Source organism: Octopus bimaculoides, chromosome 16 (genome assembly GCF_046866305.1).
Source record: "Octopus bimaculoides isolate indiv1 chromosome 16, ASM4686630v1, whole genome shotgun sequence".
In the NCBI taxonomy this organism is placed as follows: domain Eukaryota; kingdom Metazoa; phylum Mollusca; class Cephalopoda; order Octopoda; family Octopodidae; genus Octopus; species Octopus bimaculoides.
The window spans coordinates 6,690,791-6,714,847 of record NC_142943.1 but is presented as its reverse complement, the minus strand read 5'-3'; the positions used below and the strand labels follow the sequence as shown (position 1 = coordinate 6,714,847).

The following is a 24,057-nucleotide window of genomic DNA, read 5'->3' as shown; positions in this document are numbered from 1 at the left end:
ACGATTCCAGGTTCAATCCCACTGTGCGATACGTGGGCAAGTATCTTCTAGCATAGCCTCGGGCCGACCAAAATTTTGTGAGTGGATTTGGTAGACGGAAACTGACAGAAGCCCATCGTATATATATATATATATATATATATATATATATATATATATATATATATATATGTGTGTGTGTGTGTGTGTGTGTGTGTGTGCCTTTGTGTTTGTCCCCCACTACCGCTTGATAACCGGTGTTGGTCTGTAACACTATCCCTGTAACATAGCGGTTCGGCAAGACAGACCGATAGAATAAGTACCACGCTTTAAAAAGCACTGGGATCGATTCGTTCAACTAAAATTCTTCAAGGCGGTGCCCCAGCATGACCGCAGCCTATTTATTTAAAGAAGTATAAGACATGCAAGGTATGAATATTTGAATATATGGAAGCTCCGAACATATGGAAGGTACGTGTACGTGTGAAAAGCTTCCATTTTTTTCTCTTAGTATTGTTACTGTTGCCTTTAAGCGTTTTACCGTTCAACTGTTTTAATTTCCAATTCGCTAACCAAGACGCATTAACTCAACTTTGGTGAATATATTGACATTTAAAACATTCTTTTCCAATGAAACCATTGACATTTTTATCAGCAGTTTTTTTCTTTTTTGTTTAATATTTATATCTGACAAGAACTTAAAACAAAACAAAGCAGAATAACTAAATAAATAAGACATAAATGCCAAACAACAACAAAAAAGGGATTATCTTCGTTATTTTCCATCTTATTCAGTAAAAGGTATTATCTCCTTTCGTTAAAAATAAACAAATAAACAAGACGTATTTTCTATTGGATTTCCGGGAACTATCTTCTCATTTGGAAGCCATTAAACTCTCCAAAGATATTTTCTTGAAATTACCAATTTCATAATAATCTTGATAATCCATTCTACTATAAGCACAAGGCCTATGGTTCTGGGGGAATTGGGTGAGTCGATTACACTGACCCAATGTGCAACTAGTACTTAATTTATTGACTCCGAAACGATGAAACGCAAAGTCGATCTCGGCGGAATTTGAACTCAGAACGGAAAGCCCCAGTGATCACCCGGAACTATATTTATCAATCCCAAAGGATGAAAAGCAAAATTGACCTCAGTACGTAAGACGTTAAACATTCTTGCTACCCTGGGTGTTAACGATTCTGTCAGCTCGCAGAACATAATACCTTTCTTTCTTTCAATGTCACCCCACACTCTAACGAGAGAAAATATTCTTTCCTGCTCTAGGTACGAGGCTCGAAATTCTGGTGGAGGGGGCCAGTCGATTAGATCGACCCCAGTACGCAACTGGTACTTAATTTATCGACCCCGAAAGGATGAAAGACAAAACCGACCTCGGCGGAATTTGAACTCAAAACGTAAAGACGGACGAAACACCGCTAAGCATTTCGCCCGGCGTGCTAACGTTTCTTATTTCTTTATTGCCCACAAGGGGCTAAACATAGAGGGGACAAACAAGGACAGACAAGGACCACCACCACCACCACTCGGCGTCATACTTTCATGGAGAATATAGTTATGTGTTATTCTTGAGTGAAGAAGGTAGAACGTTGTTGTGCAAACAGTAGGTTCTTGGTTAATGAGTGAGGAAGATGAAGTTTTGTAGTGTGGACTGCAGGTACTAGATTAATGAATGAAGTAAGTGGAGTTTTGTAGTGTGGAGTGCAGGGACTAGATTAATGAATGATAGATATGAAGTTTTGTCGTGTGAACTGCAGTGATTAGATTAAAGAATGAGGAAACTGGAGCTTTGTAGTGTGACCTGCAGGTGCTCGATTAATGAGTGACGAAAGTGGTGTTTAGTAGAGTGAACTGTAGGGACTGATTAATGAATGACGAAAGTATAGTTTTTTTAGTGTGGACTGCAGGGACTAGATTAATGAGTGACGAGACAGAGTGTTCTGCTGTAGATACGGGGTGCTATGAAAAATGGAACTCTCTTTTCTTAAGACGTTAAAATCTCAATAGGAAATGGATTGGTTTTCAATCCTACATCTCACATTCCACTTACTAATTGTTTACAACAAACGCTGCAGTGTTGACCATGAAGTTGGTCATCGATATCAATGTGTGTCAAAGGTCATTGGTGTTATTACTTCGAAGGATATACGAAAATGCGAGGAAGGAAAAGCAAAAGTGTGCCTTACAAGAATAAAATTAAGACGCTTTGTGAAGAAAGAGCATCCTGTTGGCTTTCGGCTTTCCATGACAATTAACTCTGGGGGTGTAATTAAATGCGTATGTGGGGGTGGTTGGAGAGAGAGAGAGAGAGAGAGAGAGAGAGAGAGAGGTGGATGGAGGCATTGAAAGAAAGAAAGGTATTATGTTCAAACGTATGGTTGATAAAAGGTATCATTGTTTAGTGTTATGTTTACCTTGAGATTACCTACACACACCTGCACGCACCTGCACAGGTATACATAATCACATACATACATTTATATACAACATGATTTATGGCCACATACACACACACACGTACACACACATACATACGTACGTACGTACGTACATACACTTATATATACAAATATATATACACACACATATATACATACATACATACATACATGCACACACACATATACACATAGATAATCACACAGACACATACACACATGCATACGTACATGCTCACACACACACACACATAAATACACACATACATTTATGCATGTATACATTGATATATACATACATAAACATACACACACGAAGATACTAATGTAGTCACATGCTCATATGCACATATATGCACCACGAAACTCACACGTAAATTCCAAACGCATGCATACGTGCGTGCACACACACACACACACACCCACACACACGTACGCGTCCACACACAAACATGCATATACATGTACATATGTACACTCACCGACATCCATATGTTAACCTGTTTTACTTACCTGAAATTTGGCGGAATTCCTCTCTGTCTTACACACACACGTACCTGCATCCATACACTGACACACACATATATATATACACATACATGTACAGAGATACACACACACACACACACGTTGAAGGAAAAGCTAATGTTAGGAGTGGTTGAGAACGGAGTGGAAGAATGTAACCGCAACAGTAGCAACAACAACAATAACAGTTCTTTCTAATTCTGGCACGAGGTCAGTAATTTTGAGGGAAGAGGGTAAGTCGATTATTGTCGATCCCCAGTATATGACTGGTGCCTATTTTATCGAGTCCGACGGGATGAAAGGCAAAGTTGATGTGATACATCAGGAGCGGAATCAAAAAGGCTAAAGACCCCCTTCGGTTATGAATGACCATGGGATTGCATCTAGAAAGTTACCCTCCGAGGCACAAGTTCGGGGAAGGTTGTTGATGGAAGACCAGCAGTCGCCCATGCATACCAGCTACCCCTTCTCCATGCCACTGATGTTATCCAAGGGAAAGGCAAAGGGGCCGATACAGCTTGGTACCAGTGACGTCGCAACTCATTTCTACAACTGAGTGAACTGGAGCAACGTGAAATAAAGTGTCTTGCTCAAGAACACAACACACAGACCGGTCCGGGAATCGAACTCACTACCTCACTTCCATAGTCTGATCAGCATCAGTATTGAAACTTCGTAGTTCGTGTATTTTTCTTTTTTTACTCTTCTCCAGGTTTACAATCTTCATATGTGTCTCCCCACTTATGGCAGCCATTTCATTTTGAACGGATGGATGGATTAAGCTGGTCACCAAGACAAGTGACCCTGGGAAGGATAGAGTGCAGTAACTGATATCTTATACCGTTTATCTTTCACTTGGTTCAGTCATTAGACTGCGGCCATGCTGGGGCACTGCCTTTAAAGAAATTTCAGTTGAATGAATCGACTCTTGTAATTATTTTGTTTTTCAAAACCTGGTACTTATTCTATCGATCTCTTTTGCCGAATCGCTGGATTATGGGAACGTAAACACACCAACACCGTAACATATGGATTGTAGGTGATTTTTCTCTCCGTCTTCCTTTTCTTTTGGACTTTCCTCTGTCTCCTGTTTCTGAAGAAGACGCTTTGCTCGAAACATAAAACACCTTTTCTTTCCTTCCCTGAGCGTCTTATTAATACTTTGCATGTATCACGTCCTCGCGTTGGTGTTTTTTTCTACTTTTTTAAAAATTATATATATATACACACACGCACACGACAGGCTTCTTTCAGCTTCTCTCTACCAAATCCACTCACAAGGCTTTGGTCAACCAGAAGTTATAGTAGAAGACACTTGCCCAAATGCCGCGCAGTGGGACTGAACCTAGAACCATGTGTTTGGAAAGCAAGCTTCTTACCACTCAGTTACGCCTGCGCCTATGAAGTTTAATAAAATATATGTAAAACTCAAACGAAAACAATAACAGCAATAACGGTAGCACCGCCACCACTACTGCCATCATCATCTTCATCATCATCATCATCGTCGTCGTCGTCGTCGTCGTCGTCGTCAGAAGAAGAAGAAGAAGAAGAAGAAGCAGCGACAACCACATCAATGAAAAATCAAATGAAATACACGAAGAAAAGCGTATTTCAAGATTCATAAATATTTGGAACATTAAAAAATGTTCTTTGTAGATTTCTCAAACATGCTGTAATGGTGTTTATACAGCGAGGCGCGCGCGCATGTCTGCGTCTCTGTACGTTATTCAAGTATATTTATTACACACACACACACACATACACACACACACACATATCTATGCATACATATACGTTATCTACGCATTTGTATGAGCGTATGTGTGTGTGTATGTTATATACATAAGTTACATATATATACATACACACACCTATATACTTACATGTACTTACATATATATGTGTGTGTGTGTATATATATATATATATATATATATATATATATACTATTTGTTTCATATATATATATATATATATATATATATATATATATATATATATATATATGTATATATGTATGTATGTATGTATAACAAACATTAGTGTTAAACATGGTTTAACACTCAATCTAACGGTGTGTCCATGTAATGGTTAAAAATGGATGTTTATATATGAACCCATAGAATAAATTCTTATTTAATTTCAAGACTTTTAAGAGATAGGGGGGGGGGAGTGAGTGGGGTGGGCGGGTTAAGGGCTTGTGCTGAAGGAAAATGTCTTGTGAATATAAAAGATTTTAAAAATGAAATATTTATTTGTTCCTACAGCCGTTTCTGTATCCAATTCTCTCTCTCTCTCTCTCTCTCTATATATATATATATACCTTCCCACCTGCCTACCTACCCACCTGCCCACCTATCTACCTACCTACCTACCTACCTACCTACCTACCTACCTACCTACCTACCTACTTTGTTTTTCATTCTTTCGGTGTCGATAAAATAAGTCCCAGTTGATCACTGGAGTCGATGTAATCGAGTTAAATTCTTCGCCGAACTTGCTGGCTTTGTGCCAGAATTTGAAACCAATGCTCTGTCTGTTCCGATAGTTCCGATCATGGTGAAGTCTGCTCCTACACACACACGAGTGAGTGGACAAACGACAAAAAAGGGTACTCAATACATTTCATAGGAGTTATATACTGCCTACTCTCGATCTCATACCTTCCCCAATAATGTTCTAAAAATAAACCGTTACATCATCGAAATCTCGAAGCAAGATAATGCGTGATAAAACCATTCATACTTAAATACGATGTTTTTTTTTTTCAATATTTGAACTGGAGATTGAGTTTTTTGAGAGAAAAAAAAATAACAGTGACCTATCTTCGGATGAATCAGATTTGTCGGACAAATTCAGAGGTTCCTGAATGTCCGCGACAAGAAAGAGTATTTTGATAGCAAAAGACATGAAGCCCTTCAGAACGCCATTCAAAATATTAGAGCAACACGGTCTGAGACCACGAAGTGGATTGACAAACCTTTTTGAGATATTTCTTTGCTGTGAGGAAGAGAAAAGATGTGAAGATTTAGGTAGAGACCCTTCAAATTTAGCAAACTATTTCAATAAGCATTATGAAATAAATGCAAAAAAATAAAAAATAAACAGAACACGAATACATATTTCTTGATTCTGTTGAAAATACAAAATAGTGAACAGAAGATTGCTTGGAGACACGAGACACTTAATATAAATCTGTCTAATGTCAGTGTCTCCGTGACAAGAAACTATTTGTAGCTCGTATATTAAATACTGTGTACATTAAATGATGATTGTAAATCATCGGGATTTAAACACCTACTGACAACATTTCATGTCAGTATGTAAAAGAATTCACAAAGTTACAAATAATCGTTGTTGGTAATCTGCTTGATCGTGACTAATTCATAAACAATTTGAATAAACAAGCATTACATTTGACAGAGTAATCTGAACGCTAAAGGGCTTATGAAAAGCTCTTTCTAAAAACTTTAAAGTATTTAAGACAAGATTTAGAATAGTTTAGACTATGTGACTGTATGGTAAGAAGTTTGCTTCCCTACCACTTGGTTCCGGGTTCAGTTCCACTGAGTGGCACCTTGGATATGTGTCTTCTACTATAGCCTCGGGCGATCAAAGTTTTGTCAGTGGATTTGGTCGACGGAAACTGAAAGAACCTCTTCGTGTACACACACACACATATGTGTGTGTGTGTGTGTGTTTTCCAGCACCGCTCGATCGATAGTATAAGTACCAGGTTAATAATAAAAAATTAGTACTGGGGGTCGATTCGCGCGATTAAAAGTTCTTCAGGGTGGTGCCCCAGCATGGCCACCGTCTAATGACTGAAACAAGTAAGAGACGAGAGACATTATTTGTCACAGAAACAAGAAGAGGGACAATTATAATGAATGAATGAGAATTAGCAGGAAGGTGAATCACTTAATTAGTAACGCTAAGAGAAGAGAGTTTAGCGGAACAACGGTCACCGAAGTATTTATAGAACAGAGATAAAAATAGCGAAATCCTTGTGATGAGAGGGACTGGAGTTCAGCTGCCAAAAGAGGACTAGCAATTGTTTAAACTCACTTTTGAACTCAGTCAATGAGAGGAAGGACACTGGCAGAGTCCACCAACTCAGGTGGGACTGGAAGTGTTCTACGCGATGGTGAACACGAATCTTATAATGAAGAAGAATGGTAAATGGCAACAATTCGTGATTGTGGACACGAACTTGTTCCCCATCAACCTTATTCACCAGACTAAGCCCCCCTCTGACTTTCATCTATTCCCCCAAATGAAAAAAAGCCCTGGCTGGTCACCATTTTACCAGTGACAATCACGTCATAGATGTTGTAGGAAGTTTCTTGGAGTCCCAAACAAAAGAGTTCCTCTACGCCAGGATAATGGCGCTTCAGCACCGCTGGAGAAGGTGTTCAGCCATCGAGAGAGACTATGTTGAAAAATAAATCATCAGAAGTCTTGTACATACACACACACATACATACACACACACGTGAACTACGTCTAAATATAGATATATATGTGTGATGTTTATATAGTACATGCATACAAATATACATACACATATATGTCTGTAGGTGTGTACGTATGTATATATATATATATATATATATATATATATATATATATACACACACACACACATATATATGTATAATGTTTGTAGGTAAGTAAATTACTAAAACATTGGCGAACGGCCTTGAGAAAGAAAGAAAAAAAGAACTTAATCAAACAATCTACCTTGTTGAGAATTTACAAGAATAAAACGATACAGTTGCCAAAAGATATTTTTAGCTCAAGGATTCTTTCTTTTACTTGTTCTTTTTCTTCTTCTTCTTCTTCTTCTTCTTCTTCTTCTTCTTCTTCTTCTTCTTCTTCTTTCTTTCTTTCTTTCTTTCTTTCTTTCTTTCTTTCTTTCTTTATTTATTTATTTATTACCAACGGTGACTGCAGTCATATTTTGGTTTCGCGGAATGTCCATCACCACCTATACCGGCCCCGCTTCTGGCACTGCCTCACCCCATCCCTCACCATCACCATCACCATCACCATCACCATCACCATCACCAACATCATCATCGTCATCATCTTCGTCATCATCATCATAGTCATCGTTAGTTATGCGTGAGATATCAACATTAACATCACAAGCCAGCTGTTGTTGTTGATAGTAGCTTGTTGTTCATTTCGCTGCTTCTTACTGCTGCTGCTGCTGCTGTTGTTGTAGTTGTTGTTGTTGTTGTTGTTGTTGTTGTTGTTGGTGGTGGTGGTGTTATTGTTGTTGTTGTTGTGCTGAAAGTAAACATCACATTCTTTGCCAAACAAACATGTCAGTTACATAAGAGATCGTTGGAACTATTGGTCTAGTTAGTATTATTTGGAGGGCCTGTGTGCTAATGGTGATGGCCACGAATGGAAGGGTAAAGGCCAGACAAAGTGTTTCACTGTTAGTAATGATACTAGCGGTAAAGTACACACTGATTTAGTAGCGGTGGTGGTGGTGGTGGTGGTGTGATGGTGGCGGCGATGTTGGTTGTGTGAGGGTGGTGCTGGTGGAGATGTCACGTTGGCGCCAATAGAACTTAATTAGTTGTGGTACATAATTAATAGTTGTAGCAGTGGGGGAGGGTGAGACGTGATTAATGTTAATAGTTAATATACGTTAATGTATGCATGCGTACATCACTGGAAGTGGAAAAATCTGTAAAACTTTCCAGAAGTTTATCATTTATATATGAGAATGTTTAGACATGTAACTACGTGCACGAGAATACATTCATAAAACAAAATACACAAATCTGCACATATACATACATACAAAAGTACCCTGTTGATGTTGTTGAAAGTTCAATGAAGGGGGAATTGGATCTAGGTTAGAAACCGGCTCTTACTCTATTGGCAAGAAATCTTGAAATAAACTGAATAATGACATACAATTGATAAGGAGTTTGCAAATCCGGTATCTAAGACAGACTTTCAGCTTGATACCTATTGTTATTGGAGCAACAGGATTAATACCAACCCGTCTGGAGTGAAGTATGGCTGACCTTGGGATCTTGGGAAGAGAACGCAAATTCTTAATTGATCCTCTACATACAATCCAATGATAAGGCTTTGGTCGGCCCGAGGCTATCGTAGAAGACACTCGCCCAGTGTGACTGAACCCTGTACCATGCAGTTGGGTTTTTACATACAGCCACGCCTGCGCAGACTTTCTTATTCTCGAGCGTTAAACTAATACATCCTTTTGTTGTTTACACCACCTGTCCTCGTCTGTTGTTTTTTTCGTAAATTCTCCCATATATATAAATACATTTATATATAATTAATATAAAGAGCAGTTTGCAATGTTTCACCAAGAAGGAGGACTATAATTGTTACTAAATGTGACTAGGGTGTTAAGAAACACCTACATTGCTAGAAATAAGAGCTAAACTGCTCTAATGTTGTAGTTAACGCACATGAATGAAAACATACACTAACAGGGACCAGAAGCGTCTGAAAAATTTCGATCGTGAATTGTCAATACTGACGTCAGTATCGGCAATATATATATATATATATACTTTCTGAATTACCCGGTAATACCCGGAAAAGCGGGGGTTATTTCCAGTTCCCATTCCCATCACACTGTTTCATGCCCCCTCCCATTCCTTATTCAGTTCCTGCTTTAGTTCCGCTCCCATTCCTATCCCCAATCCTGTGTCGATATATAAATTTTAGAATCAGTTAGGTGCAATTAAGCCATTAAATATTCTATTAACCTTTATGGTAAAAGTTTATTGCTAAAAATAGGTATTACAAACTATTAATTTGATTAGTGGGTGAATAAGGAATGTCCCTATATTATTTTAACAAACGAATATGCATCCGAGTAAAAATAAATTAGATAAATAGATAGATTTACAAATACATTGACAAGTAGTCTGCATATTGTAGCTGGGGTTGTCGCGTGTCGTAGCTTATTGTAGCTGATTTGTAAACATGTGCTACAGACCCCTCCCTAGGGGGCCCAATACAGATTTTTATTGAAATCCAATTAGCCTATTTATTGAATTGGATGTTAGTGTAACTTGTATGCAAAGTGTCGTGAATATTGGTTCGCTGGTTTAGGCACGAAGATGGTAACAGTCAGACATAGAAATTGCCGACTGGGCATTGAGACGGATACAGTGTATGACCAAGATGTCTTACTTGTCTCATTTTGTTCTCTGCATCCCATAATGCTTTGCTGCAGCCGTTTTACCTTCCGCTGAGATATGAAGATTTCTTCCGTAGAGTCTACCGGATCCAGTCATCATATGCATAGGTACGCAGCCCCTAATATGAAAATTAACCAACAGCTAGGACCCTGACAGATACTACTACTCCGGGTCAGAGATCTGGGAGCAATTGTGGCTAAGGGATGGGCCCATACTCCCCAAAACCCCGGAACTCCCAGACCAGGACCCGCTCCTGGTTGCAGTTTCAAGTCATAGCCACGGCACAGTCCAGCTAGTTATCTGTGTGACCTTTTGCCATTGTGAAGGTCATTGGTATTTTAATTAATAAAGAAATCATTACAACTGTCAGCCTGGCCTAGTTATTGACCCAGCTATTCCCGATGCAGATCAATATATTGTTTTCAATTAAACACAGACGAAATTTTTTTTAATTAAAATTCTCAAGTTTATTTTAGACAAGAGGACAATTGATTATAGAAAATTCTGATTGAAAACACCAAAATTGTGTGATGACGTCATATAATACTCAGCCCCACACTCAACACAGTGTGATAATGCAATATATTGCCCAATGCCACACGATACCATACTCAGTACCACGTGATGCAATGTCACATGGCACCATGCTCAGCAATACAAATGTATAATATGATCTTCAATGTCAAATGATATTTATTATACCTGATACCACATGATACAATATTCAATACCACGTGACACATACTCAATATTGCGTGATATAACCAGAATCACGTGGCGCGCTATTCAATACCACGTGATACTATACTCAAATTCATGTTGTAGAATATGCAGTACTACGAGGTATTGACTACCCTATAGTAGAATACTCAAGACCACGTATTCAGTAAATGGCGTAGTTTCGATTCCCGATTGGATCAGCTACACTTCACCAATGGTAGCCGTGTGTTGTGGTCAAGTACAAATTAATATGAACAATACGAATCCCCGGTTGCAGGTTCGCTTCCTTTGCTTTCGAACATAAGAAAGACGTGCACCCGCAAGATCAAACTGGTAGTATAAAACCCCACGATAAAAAATAGACATTCCATTTAAGGTTCCGTAATGGAGGTGGACATTGTAGTTAAGGTTCCATAATGGATGTGGATATTCGATTTAGGATCTCAAAAGAGAAGAACAAAGATTTTCTAGGAATCGAACTGATAATTTGGTTTCGATTTCTTGTTGAATTCTTTTCATTTGCATCTCAAATTCTTTTGAAGAACAGGGAAATTACAGCAAATGAATTGACCCCAGTACTTTTTATTTTTAAGCCTTGTCTATCGGTGACTTTTGCCGAACCGCTAAGTTATGGGGACGTAAACCAATACCGATTGTCAAAGACACGCGCCCGCGCACACGCATATATAATGTTTATGTACGACGGGCTTCTTTCAGTTTTCATCTACCACATCTACTCACAACGCTTTGGTTGGGTCGAGGCTAAAGCAGAAGACACTTGCCCAAAGTGCTACGCAGTTTGACCGAACCCGGAACCATGTGGTTGGGAAGCAAGCTTCTTACCACACAGTCAGGCTTGAACCAATCGATTCCACCGCTTTAACAGTCGTGAGCCAGACACTCTCAAGCCGTTATGCCACACGCCTTCACAAGACATTAATTAAATAGGTCGACAATATCATAGCTTCAATTAGTAAACAGGATACAAACAGACACGAATTAAATTATTTCTAATTAAATTTTAAAATTATCGTGTTAGTCACTTCAGATTTATTTTGGTTCTCTCTCGGAACCAAATTTCTGCGACATGACCAGATTTCATGATTTATTCAAGTCGGTAATACTAGCTTCATTTCACGATGCCACAACAACGTTCATCTGCTCTAATTTAAATGCCAGTCATCAACCAATCTTGCAAGCGTTTCTCATCCTGTTCTCATCTGTTACGTCATAAGTTCTCTCAACTAGATCGCTAGGATCCTTTTAATTTATGCCAAATTCTCAAGTAGATCGTTAGGAGTCTGTTAATCAACCCATGTTTTCAAGTGGAATATTCGTAAAGGCACTGCTTAGTCAATCAATCCAAACTTCCAAATGGATTTTCAGAAGAATTTAAGTTAACCCATGTTGCCAAGAGGATTATCATAGCCAACCTGTGTTTCTTATTTCTTTATTGCTCACAAGGGGCTAAACATAGAGGGGACAAACAAGGACAGACAAAGGGATTAAGTCGATTACATCGACACCAGTGCGTAACTAGTACTTAATTTATCGACCCCGAAAGGACGAAAAGCAACCCCAGAAAAAATAAAACGAAAAATTGACCGTGACATGATTCGAACTCACAGCGAAAAGCGCCAGTACAAGCAGCATACGGAATCTCGGCAGAGGTTCTAACGATTCTGCCATCTCTATAAATGATTGGTTTAGCGTATTGAGATCGGCAGATAGAGAAACAATCAACCGGTGCCAGAAATGCTAACAGTATATCGCAGAAGAGATGCTGAGAAAATTTATATTGGTTTAAGAAACGCTGATAATATTTTGGAGAGAAATTATTGATTTTTTTTCTCTTAAGCATAAGCAGAAAACCATGTAAATTGAAAGTGGGGGAAAGAGGACCAAACGATCACAGATATTGTGGAAATGACAAGGGAATGAGTTTTTCATTATTTATCTTCGTAGAAGAAAATGGATTCGCTGCAGTTTAGTGAAGTTGCGAAATGTTGATACAAAATAAATGCTGAGATAACAGTGCAAACAGCGAAATATTTCAAAGTATATTGATTTTTAACATAAAGACAAGGCTGTTGTTGTTGTTTTTTTGTTTTTTGTTTTTAGCTGTTGTTTTTATTTTTCTTCATGAAACAGAATATGAAATGACTTTGCGTTCATATCACTCCCAAAGGATTTCTGAGTAAATGTAAGAGAGCGAAATAGGAATAGAAACAGCTTCTGTTGCGAACTGGAATCAAGATATGGATCTTGTGTTCTATTACACGCGCGCGCACACACACACACACACACACACACACACATACATATATATACATATACATACATATATATAAATACATACATACATAAATATATATATATATATATATATTTATATATATATATATATATATATATATATATATATATATATATATATATATACACATACATACATACAAACACATATATATATATATATATATATATTCTTATATTCTTTTACTCTGGAGCACCGCCTTCAGTCGACCAAATCGACCCCAGGACTTGTTCTTTGTAAGCCTAGTACTTATTCTATCGGTCTCTTTTGCAGAATCGCTAAGTTGCGGGGACGTAAACACACCAGCATCGGTTGTCAAGCGATGGTGGGGAGGACAAATACAGATACGCAAACATATACATACACACGTATATACGACGTATATATATGTATATATACATATATATGCGACGGGCTTCTTTCAGTTTCTGTCTATCAAATCCACTCACAGGGCTTTGGCCGGCCCGAGGCTATAGTAGAAAACACTTGCCCAAGGTGCCACGCTATGGGATTGAACCCAGAACCATGTGGTTGGTTAGCAAGCTACTTACCACACAGCTACTCCTGCGCATATATATATATATATATATATATATATATATATATATATATATATATATATATATATATATATATATATATATATATATATATATATATATATATATATATATATATATATATATATATATATATATATATATATATATATATATATATATATATATATATATATATATATATATATATAAGTAGTTTATCCTTGAGGGACAGACTAACGGTGCACAGGTAATAAATTTGGGATCCCATGACTAGGAAAAATTCCCGTAAGCAAACCCCTAGACCAATGTCCCAGAAATATAAACCCGAAATACCAAATCTTCCCTCTCTATCAATGCACCGGAAACACTTCAACCGGAAACATATATATTCTTCTACTTGTTTCAGTCATTTGACAGCGGCCATGCTGGAGTACCGCCTTAAAAAGTTTTTTTTAGTCGAAGAAATCGCTTTCTAAGGTTATTTTTTCCTTTGTTCTTGTGAATATTGTATAATAGTTATTTTTCGTGGCAATGGGTGGTATAAGGATGATAATATTTTTATATATTTGTAGTACTTATCTTATCGATCTCTTTTCCCGAACCGCTAAGTTACGGAGACGTAAACACATCAACATCGGTTGTCGAGCGATGGCGTGGCGACAAACACGGACACTCACATAAATATATACAGATATATATATATACGACGGGCTTCTTTCAGTTTCCGTCTACCAAATCCACTCGCAAGGCTTTGGTCTTCCCGAGACTATAGTTGAAGACACTTGGCCAAGGTGCCACACAGTGGGACTGAACGCACAGCTTCCGTCTACGAAATTCACTCTGATACTTGCCCAATGTACCGTGCAGTGGGAGTGAAACTGAAACCAGTTTGCTTGACTACACGGCCATATAAATTACACCTGAACAAAAAAAATTTCCATTCACTCCCCCCACCACACACACACACACACACAAAAAAGAAAGACAAAACGGGCGGAAACCCCTCAAAGTATGTTAACTAACTTTTCAGTAAGTGACACCACCGCAAAAAGATAGGTAAGTAAATCTTGCTGCCTACCCCTTCTCAATAAATACATAAATAGATAAATATATCAAGGAATATTTTGGAAACAGAACGATGTATGTCGATCGGAATGCAGTGGCGTTCCTATCATTCTTGAAACCGAATTCCTTCACCATAAACAAATGAGAAAAGAGATGAGAGACAGCAAGAGAAAGTAACATACAAAATGGCTGCCACTACAGATTTTTCATTTTTTATCTTTTCATTTTTAGCCTTTGTTTTTACGCTTTTTATGTAATATTTTTTTCTTCTTCCGCGCGTCAGCGGGAAGCGACGTCACTCTCGGCTCGGTCCTTTCTTTCTCTCTCTCTCTCTCTCTCTCTCTCTCTCTCTCTCTCTCTCTCTCTCTCTCTCTCTCTCTCTCTCTCTCATGTTGCCCATCTCTACTATCTCTTTGTCTTTCCATCTATGGTGGAGGTAGAGTTGGTGATGGTGTTGGCGTCGGTAATGGAAGTGGTATGATGGTACAGTGGCGATGGTAGTGGTGGCGGTACACTGATAGGGTCGAAGGTAATGGCAGTGGAGTGGTAGTTCGGTGGTGGTGGTGGTGGTGGTTTGATGGTGGTGGTGGTGGTTTGATGGTGGTGGCAGTGATGAAAGTTTGGGTAGGAGGGGTGTTATTGGTGGTGATAGTAGCGGAGGTAGTGGTAATAGCAGTTGTGGAGGTGGTGGTGATAGTGGCGGCGACGGCAGCATTGATGCTTGTGGTGGTGGTAGTAGTAGTGGTGGTGGTAGAGGTAGTGATGTTGGTGGTAATCGAAGTAGCAGTAGTAGTAATAATGGTGGTATTGGTGGGGGTAGCAGTAGTAACGGGAGTGGTTGTGCAGCGTAGGTAGCAGTGGTCGTCGCAGTGGCACTGGAGTAGTGGTACACTAGTAGTAATGGTTTGGTGATGGTGATACAGTCTCGGTGGTAGTAGTGGTGGTAGTGGTGGCGGTACACTGGTAATAATAATCGTAACGTTTTCAGCAGCAGTGATAGAAATGGCGGGAAAGGTACAGAGGTGGCTAGGGACGTAGTATTGTAGTATTAGAATTACGGTAGCAGTACAGGTTGGAGTAGTAGAGTGGTAGCGATAGTGTGACCGTGATCGTGGTGGCGGTAGCACTGATGGCGGGAGTTTAGCGTGATGGTGCTAGTAGCGGTGGTGGTGGTGGTGGTGCTAGTGGTACGGTGATGGTGTTAGTAGCGGCGGTGGTATGATTGTGACAGTGGTGGGGCTAGTGGTAGCATTGCTGTGGTATGGTGGTAGTACCGCAGGGATATAAGAAATAACTAAAGTGTTACAGTGACGATGTTAGTAGCGGCGGCGGCGGCGGTGGTGGTGGTACAATGATAGTTTGGGTTGCAGTGGTAGTGGGACAGTGTTAAGTTAGTATTGGTAGTAGTATAGTGTTAATATGAGAAATAATGAAAGAGGTAGTGATGGTGGTAGCGATGGCAGCGGTAGTAATAGTGGTGGTAGTGGTGTTGGTAGTGGTGGTGGTGGTGATAGCGGCGGTGGTAGTATTTATGTAATATGGTGCTAGTGGTATCGTGACGGTGTTGGTAGCGGTGGTGGCGTGTTGTGGTAGTGGCGGTTGTAGTTATTATATAGCAAGAATAAATAACAGTTGCGGCAATGATGTACCCAGTAACAGTAGTAGTAGTAGTAGTAGTGGTGGTGGTGGTAGTGGTAGTGGTTTGGGTGTGTGGTAGTGGTGGTGGTAGTGGTGGTGGTTGCAGTAGTAGTACTATAGTAGTAGTGGTAGTAGTGGTTTGGGGTGTGGTAGTGGTGGTGGTTGCAGTAGTAGTACTATAGTAGTAGTGGTAGTAGTGGTTTGGGGTGTGGTAGTGGTGGCAGTTGCAGTAGTGGTACTATAGTAGTAGTGGTGGTGGTTGCAGTAGTAGTACTATAGTAGTAGTGGTTGTAGTGGTTTAGGGTGTGGTAGTGGTGGTGGTTGCAGTAGTAGTACTATAGTAGTAGTGGTAGTAGTGGTTTGGGGTGTGGTAGTGGTGGCGGTTGCAGTAGTGGTACTATAGTAGTGGTGGTGGTAGTGGTTTGGGGTGTGGTAGTGGTGGCGGTTGCAGTAGTAGTACTATAGTAGTAGTGGTGGTAGTGGTTTGGGGTGTGGTCGTGGTGGTGGTTGCAGTAGTAGTACTATAGTAGTAATAGTAGTAGCAGTAGTAGTGGTGGTGGTGGTGGTAGTGAATGTAGTGGTAGCGGTGGTAGTAGTCAAGTAAATGTGATAGCAGTGTCGGTTAGCTGTGGTGTAGGACAGGTAGTTTGTAGTAATGGTAGTAGAGGTAGAAGTGGTTACGGTGGATGTAGTGGTAATGGTGGTAGTAGTAATAATAGTAGCGGTAGAACAGTGAGGAGGTGGTGGTGGTTGTAGGAGTAGTGATGGTGATAGTAGAGGTAGCAGAAAGAGTGGTAGTGGTGGTGGTGGTAGTGGTGGTGGTAACTATTAATGGCACAACTTCGCTAGGAAGAAGAATGGTGAAATGTAATCACAGAAAGTTTTACGAGAGAAAAACCCCATTCGACTGGAAGCGCGGGAAGTGAATGGCTGTGTGTGCGTGCGTGTGTGTGTGTGTGTGTGAGAGAGAGTTTGTCTGTGTGTGTGTGTGTGTGTGTGTGAGAGTTTGTCTGTGTGTGTGTGTGTGCCTGTGCCAGTGTGTGTATCTGTGTGTCCTTATGTGTGTGAGTTCGTTTGTGTGCATGTGTGTGAGTTTGGCTGTGTGTGTGTGTTTGTGTGTGTATGTGCGAGTTTGTGTGTGTGTGTGTGTGTGTGAGTGTTTGTGTGTGTGTGTGTGAGTATTTGTGCGTGTGTGTGTGTGTGTGTGAGTTTGTCGCGGAGGAGTGAGTGTATGGGTACCGTTCTGTATGTGTATGTGTGAATGTGTGTGCGTGCGCGTGTATGAAAATGCGTGGATATACGCGCCGTACAAACATACATATACCCGTACGCATACCCGTTGATGTAAGCGCGTGTATACGTATATGTTTCTCCCCCTTTCTCTCATTCTTTCTCTACCACTCTCTCTCTCTTTCTCCCCCCTCTTTCTCTGTACGTGGATATGAGTGTGTGTGCGCACGCGCGTACGTTGTAACATGAAATGTATGTAGGTATGTGGATATACCTCTCGCATAAGCATATATATTCTTTTCTACTCAAGGCACAAGGCCTGAAATTTTGGGGGAGGGAGCCAGTCGATTAGCTGGACCCCAGTACGCGGCTGGTACTTAATTTATCGACCCCAAAAGGATGAAAGGTAAAGTCGACCTCGGCGGAATTTGAACTCAGAACGTAAAGACACGAAATACCGCTAAGCCTTTCGCCCGACGTGCTAACGTTTCTGCCAGCTCGCCGGCTGTTATAAGAAACTTGCTTCTCAACCACGTTGTTCCGGGTTCAGTCCCGCTGTGCGGCACCTTGGGCAAGTGTCTTCTTCTATAGCCTCGGGCTAACCAAAGCCTTGTGAGTGGATTTGGTTGACGATAAGTATACATCTATGTGTGGTATGTGTGGTTTTGTGTCTGTTTGTCCCCACCACCGTCACTTGGCAACCGATGTTGGTGTGCTTACGTCCACGTAATCTAGCAGTTCGGCAAAAGCGACCGATAGAATGAATACTAGGCTTACAAAGAATAAATCCTGGGTTCGATTTCTTTAAGGCGGTGCTCCAGCATGGCTGCAGTCAAATGATTGAAACAAATAAAAGAATAAAAGAATATATAAACATAAGGTGCTGCTCCAGCATGACCGCATGGCTGAAACGCGTAAAAGAATAAAAGAATACGTTTATAACTATCTATCTGGTTCTCCGTCGGTTGCGACGACGAGGATCCCAGTTGATCCGATCAGCGGAACAACCAGCTCATGAAAGGAACGTACAAGTGGCTGAGTACTCCACAGACACGCGTACCCTTTACGTTGTTCTCGGGGAGATTCAGCGCGGCACAGAATGTGACAAGGCTGGTCCTTTTAAAAATAGATATTACTTATTTTCGCTAGCTGAGTGGACTGGAGCAACAGAAAAATAAAGTGTCTCGCTCAAGGACGCAACGCACCGCCAAAAATCGAACTCAAGACCATACGATTCGGTGAGTGTGTTTGTGTGTGTGTATGACCGCCAGTAGGAATAATTCATTCTATGTTGAACCAGTGTCTCCGACGGAGGTCGTTATGGCATCCGCAGTACCTTTACCTGGGGTACCTTGACCAGCCAGGAAAGTTCTGACTGCAAAGCAAACTGTACCCCAGAATGCGGCGGCAGAGGGGTATCCAAGGATCATGACCTGGATGCAGCCTGCCCCGCCCCGCTAGAGTGTAAGAAATTAAGAGCCATGCAGGATGGGTACTACTTTGAAGACCTGCTGTTCAGCTCCCCTTAGTAAATTAGTAGACCGATAATATTGTTGTTGGCACTCCGTCGGTTACGACGCCGAGGGTTCCAGTTGATCCGATCAACGGAACAGCCTGCTCTTGAAATTAACGTGTAAGTGGCTGAGCACTCCACAGACACGTGTACCCTTAACGTAGTTCTAGGGGATATTCAGTGTGACACAGTGTGACAAGGCTGACTCTTTGAATTACAGGCACAACAGAAACAGGAAGTAAGAGTGAGAGAAAGTTGTGGTGACAGAGTACAGCAGGGTTCGCCACCATCCCCTGCCGAAGCCTCGTGGAGCTTTAGGTGTTTTCGTTCAATAAACACTCACAACGCCCGGCCTGGGAATCGAAACCGCGATCCTATGACCGCGAGTCCGCTGCCCTAACCACTGGGCCATTGCGCCTCCACAGACCGATAATAAGCTATAAATGAAATTGCTATATAATTATATGTAAATTTAATCGGTTTAATAAGCAGTGTTAAAATTAAAGAGAAATCTGTTGTGGCTGCCACAACGGAGAACAAACAAATTTAGACACAATAAATAGTTTTCTCGTTTGCTTGTTAATTTAACGGAATTTTTTTTTACCTGAAATATTTATCACATTAAATCCGAGAAACGTAAAAGAAACTAGAAGACGGCTATATTTAAAGCTTTCTCTGTCGTAATTGTCTTGCAGGGTTTGACATACATCACCGGTGCTTATGATGATAGTGACGATGATGGAATGTGTACGCATTCGGAATGTGAACGATCGTGGGAAAAACGTGATCTGTTTGTTTTATAGCAAGTTGAAATTTTTTTCTTTCTCAAAATGGTAGCAATTGATCTTCTTTTGCAAGAAATGCCGTCGTTCAACTATGGGAATTTTTTCCCCTTCTTACAGAGCAGATAATTCTCCGCTATATAATTGCCAAACTCAATCGCTTGGCTGGGATTTTTCTGTTACGTTTCCTGAAGCAGTTTTACATGTGAATGTACAGATTTCCAACAATGCGAATGGAAGAAGAAAAGTTTCATAGCCAAGAAAGAACCAAGAAACAAAAATCCTAATGAAACAGTATCTACTTATATTAGTTCACAGTTGTCTTAATTTCTATGTCTGTCCGTTCCCTGACATGCACGTCAAAAGCCATTAGATGCCATGTCCCTTCGTTATCGAAATTTACTTGAAACATTGACAGGTCATTTAGTTTACTGAATACCTACCTACCTACATACATACATACATACATACATACATATATATATATATATATATATATATATATATATATATATATATATATATATATATATATATATATATATATATATATATATATATATATATATATACACACACACGCACACATATGTATACATGTTTGCATGTAAATTTTATTATTTGTTGAATGGTAAGTGGGAACATGTATTTTATTCAATTGATCCTTTTCAATGCAGATTGCTGTAAGTAATTATCTACAAAATTGAACATTTATTACCTGTGGATGTTCTACGGGTCCGTACTAACCAGTTCGGTTATACGATCATGGCTGTCGAGGAATTTTCTTTCTTACCATAGAATTGAGATTATTTCCTCGAAATAATTCTGAACTTCTCCTTTCCAAATAGGAATGGAAGAACTTGTAGATCTTCCCTTGTGACGCAATTTTCTCTTGTGGCTGTTATTTAGCCCTAGGTCAGCCGTGATCAAGTAGATCTATAATAAACAATCACATATAGGTTCCCCCTTTGCTTTGCTTTACCTTTTTTGGCATCTCTGTGGCTTCACAAAGAACAGTTCTCTCTTCTTCCCCAAAGGAATGTTTGAATTGTTTGAGGAATTCCAGGAATGAGCAAATATCTGTTTAATTACAACCTTTTCACAAAGAATACCTCAATTATCTGTCCATCTATCGATTTTTGCTGCAACCTTGTACCATAGCCGTGACAAATTTGGCAGACGACATTCTTCAAAACCATTTTGAGAAATGGGTTAATGGGGATTATATTCTGTAGATTCTGAGATGTGATCGTCATTTCAAAACGAAAGAATGGAGATTCTTCCATAACTTTGTTGTAAAGTGACAACAAACAAATAAATAAATAAGATAAAATATGAAAAATAAAAATTGAAAAAAAAAAAAAAAGAGCGTGGCGCTAATTTTTCGTAACATTATTTCCCTGGCCAATCTATCATTTGGAATAAAGCAAAAAATATTGTGTAATTTTCAGGTTTGCTAAAATATTTTTGAATTGTATTGGTTCGAGAAGCTTACTGGTAATTATGTTATTGACTGTGGAAGAACCACTAGAGGCAAAGTGACTTTAGTGGGGTTTGAACTTAAAACAATTAAAGATCTAAATAGTTATTGTGTAACGTATCTCTGTCGTTTATGATAAATCACTTTGTGTTTCTCTGGTTAATAGAAAAATGGTGTTTGTTGCTGTACGAAGGGCATAGGTGGATGTATGCGTACGGCAATGGTTGTGAACAGCCTTGTGAGTGAATACTAGCGTCTGTGAACATTAGCAGTGGCGTAGGTGAACCTCGGTAGATGTGAACAACAACGTGTATGAACAGCTACATGTCTTACCTATATTGTTTAGATTATACACACACACATGTATATATACATACATACACACACACGCATATATATATGTATATACATACATACACACACACGCATATATATATGTATATACATACATATATACTTATAGATGTACACACAAACACACACACACACACACACACACACACACACACACACACACACACACACAACTGAACGATGCAGAAGGAGTTTAAAGCTAAGAGGCAAGGAATCTTGCACAGCTGCTAAAGACCAATAAATTGCCAATTCTTTCGCTCTCTCTCTCTCTCTCTCTCTCTCTAGCTCTCTCTCTCTCTCTCTCTCTCTAGCTCTCTCTCTCTCTCTCTCTCTAGCTCTCTCTCTATCTCTCTCTCTAGCTCTCTCTCTCTCTCTCTCTCTAGCTCTCTCTCTCTCTCTCTCTCTCTAGCTCTCTCTCTCTCTCTCTCTCTCTCTCTCTCTCTCTCTCTTTCTCTCTTCCATCCCCCCTCTCTCTTTCTCTCTCACAAACACACTGAAAAGATTACGAGGAACAAAACCAAAATATATCCGGTAATGTGATACGGATAAATTCCTAAGCCTGCAAAAAGATTGAAAAAAAAAAAATTCTTTGGCCAAGACGCCAAATGGATAAGAAAACTCTCAGTCACAATTCCTATCAAATAAACGAACACACAAACAAAAAAAGAAAATGTGATATCTTTGTGTGGCATCTGCTCGGGAGTGAAACCATGTTTGTTTGAACCTGGAACCATGGTGTTTGCAAAAAAAAAAAAAATTCTTAACCACAGAGCCACGCATGCGCCTAATCGAAATACAAACGTTTCCGCAAGTTAATTGTGCTTAGGTACAAGGGTGGCTGTGTGGTTAAGGTGCTCGCTCGGTAACCATGAAATTTCACGTTCAGTCCTACTGCGCGGAAGGACTGAATCGTGGACATGTGTCACCTATTATAGCTCCGGGCTGATCAATGCCTTGTGAGTGAATATGGTGGATGGAAATTGAAAGAAGCTGATTATATATACGAGGGGGGTGCTGGAAAGTTCCTAGCTTTAAGGTTACGTAAGGCCTCGCTGGAGGCCCAGCCTTCCGAGTTCTTTTACAGGGCTTAGCAAGAACTGAAGCCTTGTCACACTGTGTCACGCTGAATCTCCCCGAGAACTACGTTAAGGGTACACGTGTCTGTGGAGTGCTCAGCCACTTGCACGTTAATTTCACGAGCAGGCTGTTCCGTTGATCGGATCAACTGGAACCCTCGTCGTCGTCGCAAGCGACGGAGGGCCAACAACAACAACAGCGACAGCCACACAGAGTGAACTTCATGTATTCACAGCAGGACATTCCCCACTTTTTGCTGGATGCACCCCTTGTGATAGAATTCAATTAAATTTCCATTCAACACCAGACAAATTAATCGAATACTGAATCAGAAAACATAACTAATTAACCAATTATTAATACAAGTTAAATGAGAAAAGAACTACGAACCTATGAATGCAAACTGACCTCAATTGCTTGAATTAGCTTTTTAATAAGGAAGGTGGGTTTGGTGGGTACGATAAAGATCGCAAGTGCTAGGTCGTGGTTCGTCAGTCTGAGCTGTGAATCACCACGTTCTGTGTTCAAAGTGCTTCTCTGATTGTTTAGTAAATAAGTTTTTGTACTATAGGCACAAGGCCTGAAATTGTAGGGGAGGTGGGGGAGGCCTAGTCGATTACATCGACTCTAGTACTCAACAGGTACTTATTTGATGGACCCCAAAGGAGGAGAAGCAAAGACATTAACAACTGCGACACGTAAAATTTGAACGTAAAGCGGATGAAATTTCGCAAAGTACTTTGTCCAGTGTGCTAACGATTCCGCCAGATTGTACATGATGTAAATGATTATATCTAGACTCTCCTATATACGAACTTAGAAAAAACAAGTAAAATTGGCTCAACAGTGGAGAAAAGTCTGGAATATTTTGCTAGCTTTTATTTCTTTTTGGTTCCTCTAGACCCTTTTAACAAAGACGAGGCAAAGATCAACATTTGCATAGCTACTGATGTGCAAGAAATAACAGCCAAATCTCCTTCAAATCATATCCATCTATCTTGAGAAAAGAACAGAGACGTTAGATAATCTGTGTTGACCAAAGTCCTTCTATTTCAATATTGCATCCACCTCCTCAGACGCCAGAAGACGTAAAACTTTACTGTGCTTCTTCTTCACTCCTGTCAAGTTTAACTTGAAGAAGTACTCTTTCCGAAACGTTAAATC

At 39.8% G+C, this 24,057-nt stretch overlaps 1 long non-coding RNA gene across 2 annotated transcripts in view; it reads right to left on the bottom strand.

Annotated features, from left to right (window-relative positions):
- LOC128249681 (uncharacterized) overlaps window positions 1-24,057 on the bottom strand; it is a 68,012-nt gene that overhangs the window by 2,023 nt on the left and 41,932 nt on the right. Inside the window, exon 1 of one of the 2 annotated variants that reach the window (XR_008265795.2) lies at window positions 20,701-24,057. This exon is cut by the window's right edge and continues 807 nt beyond it. The exons of the other annotated variant lie outside the window; for it this stretch is intronic. This is a non-coding gene — a long non-coding RNA (uncharacterized LOC128249681). The remainder of the gene's footprint in view (window positions 1-20,700) is intronic. 2 annotated transcript variants of the gene reach the window in all.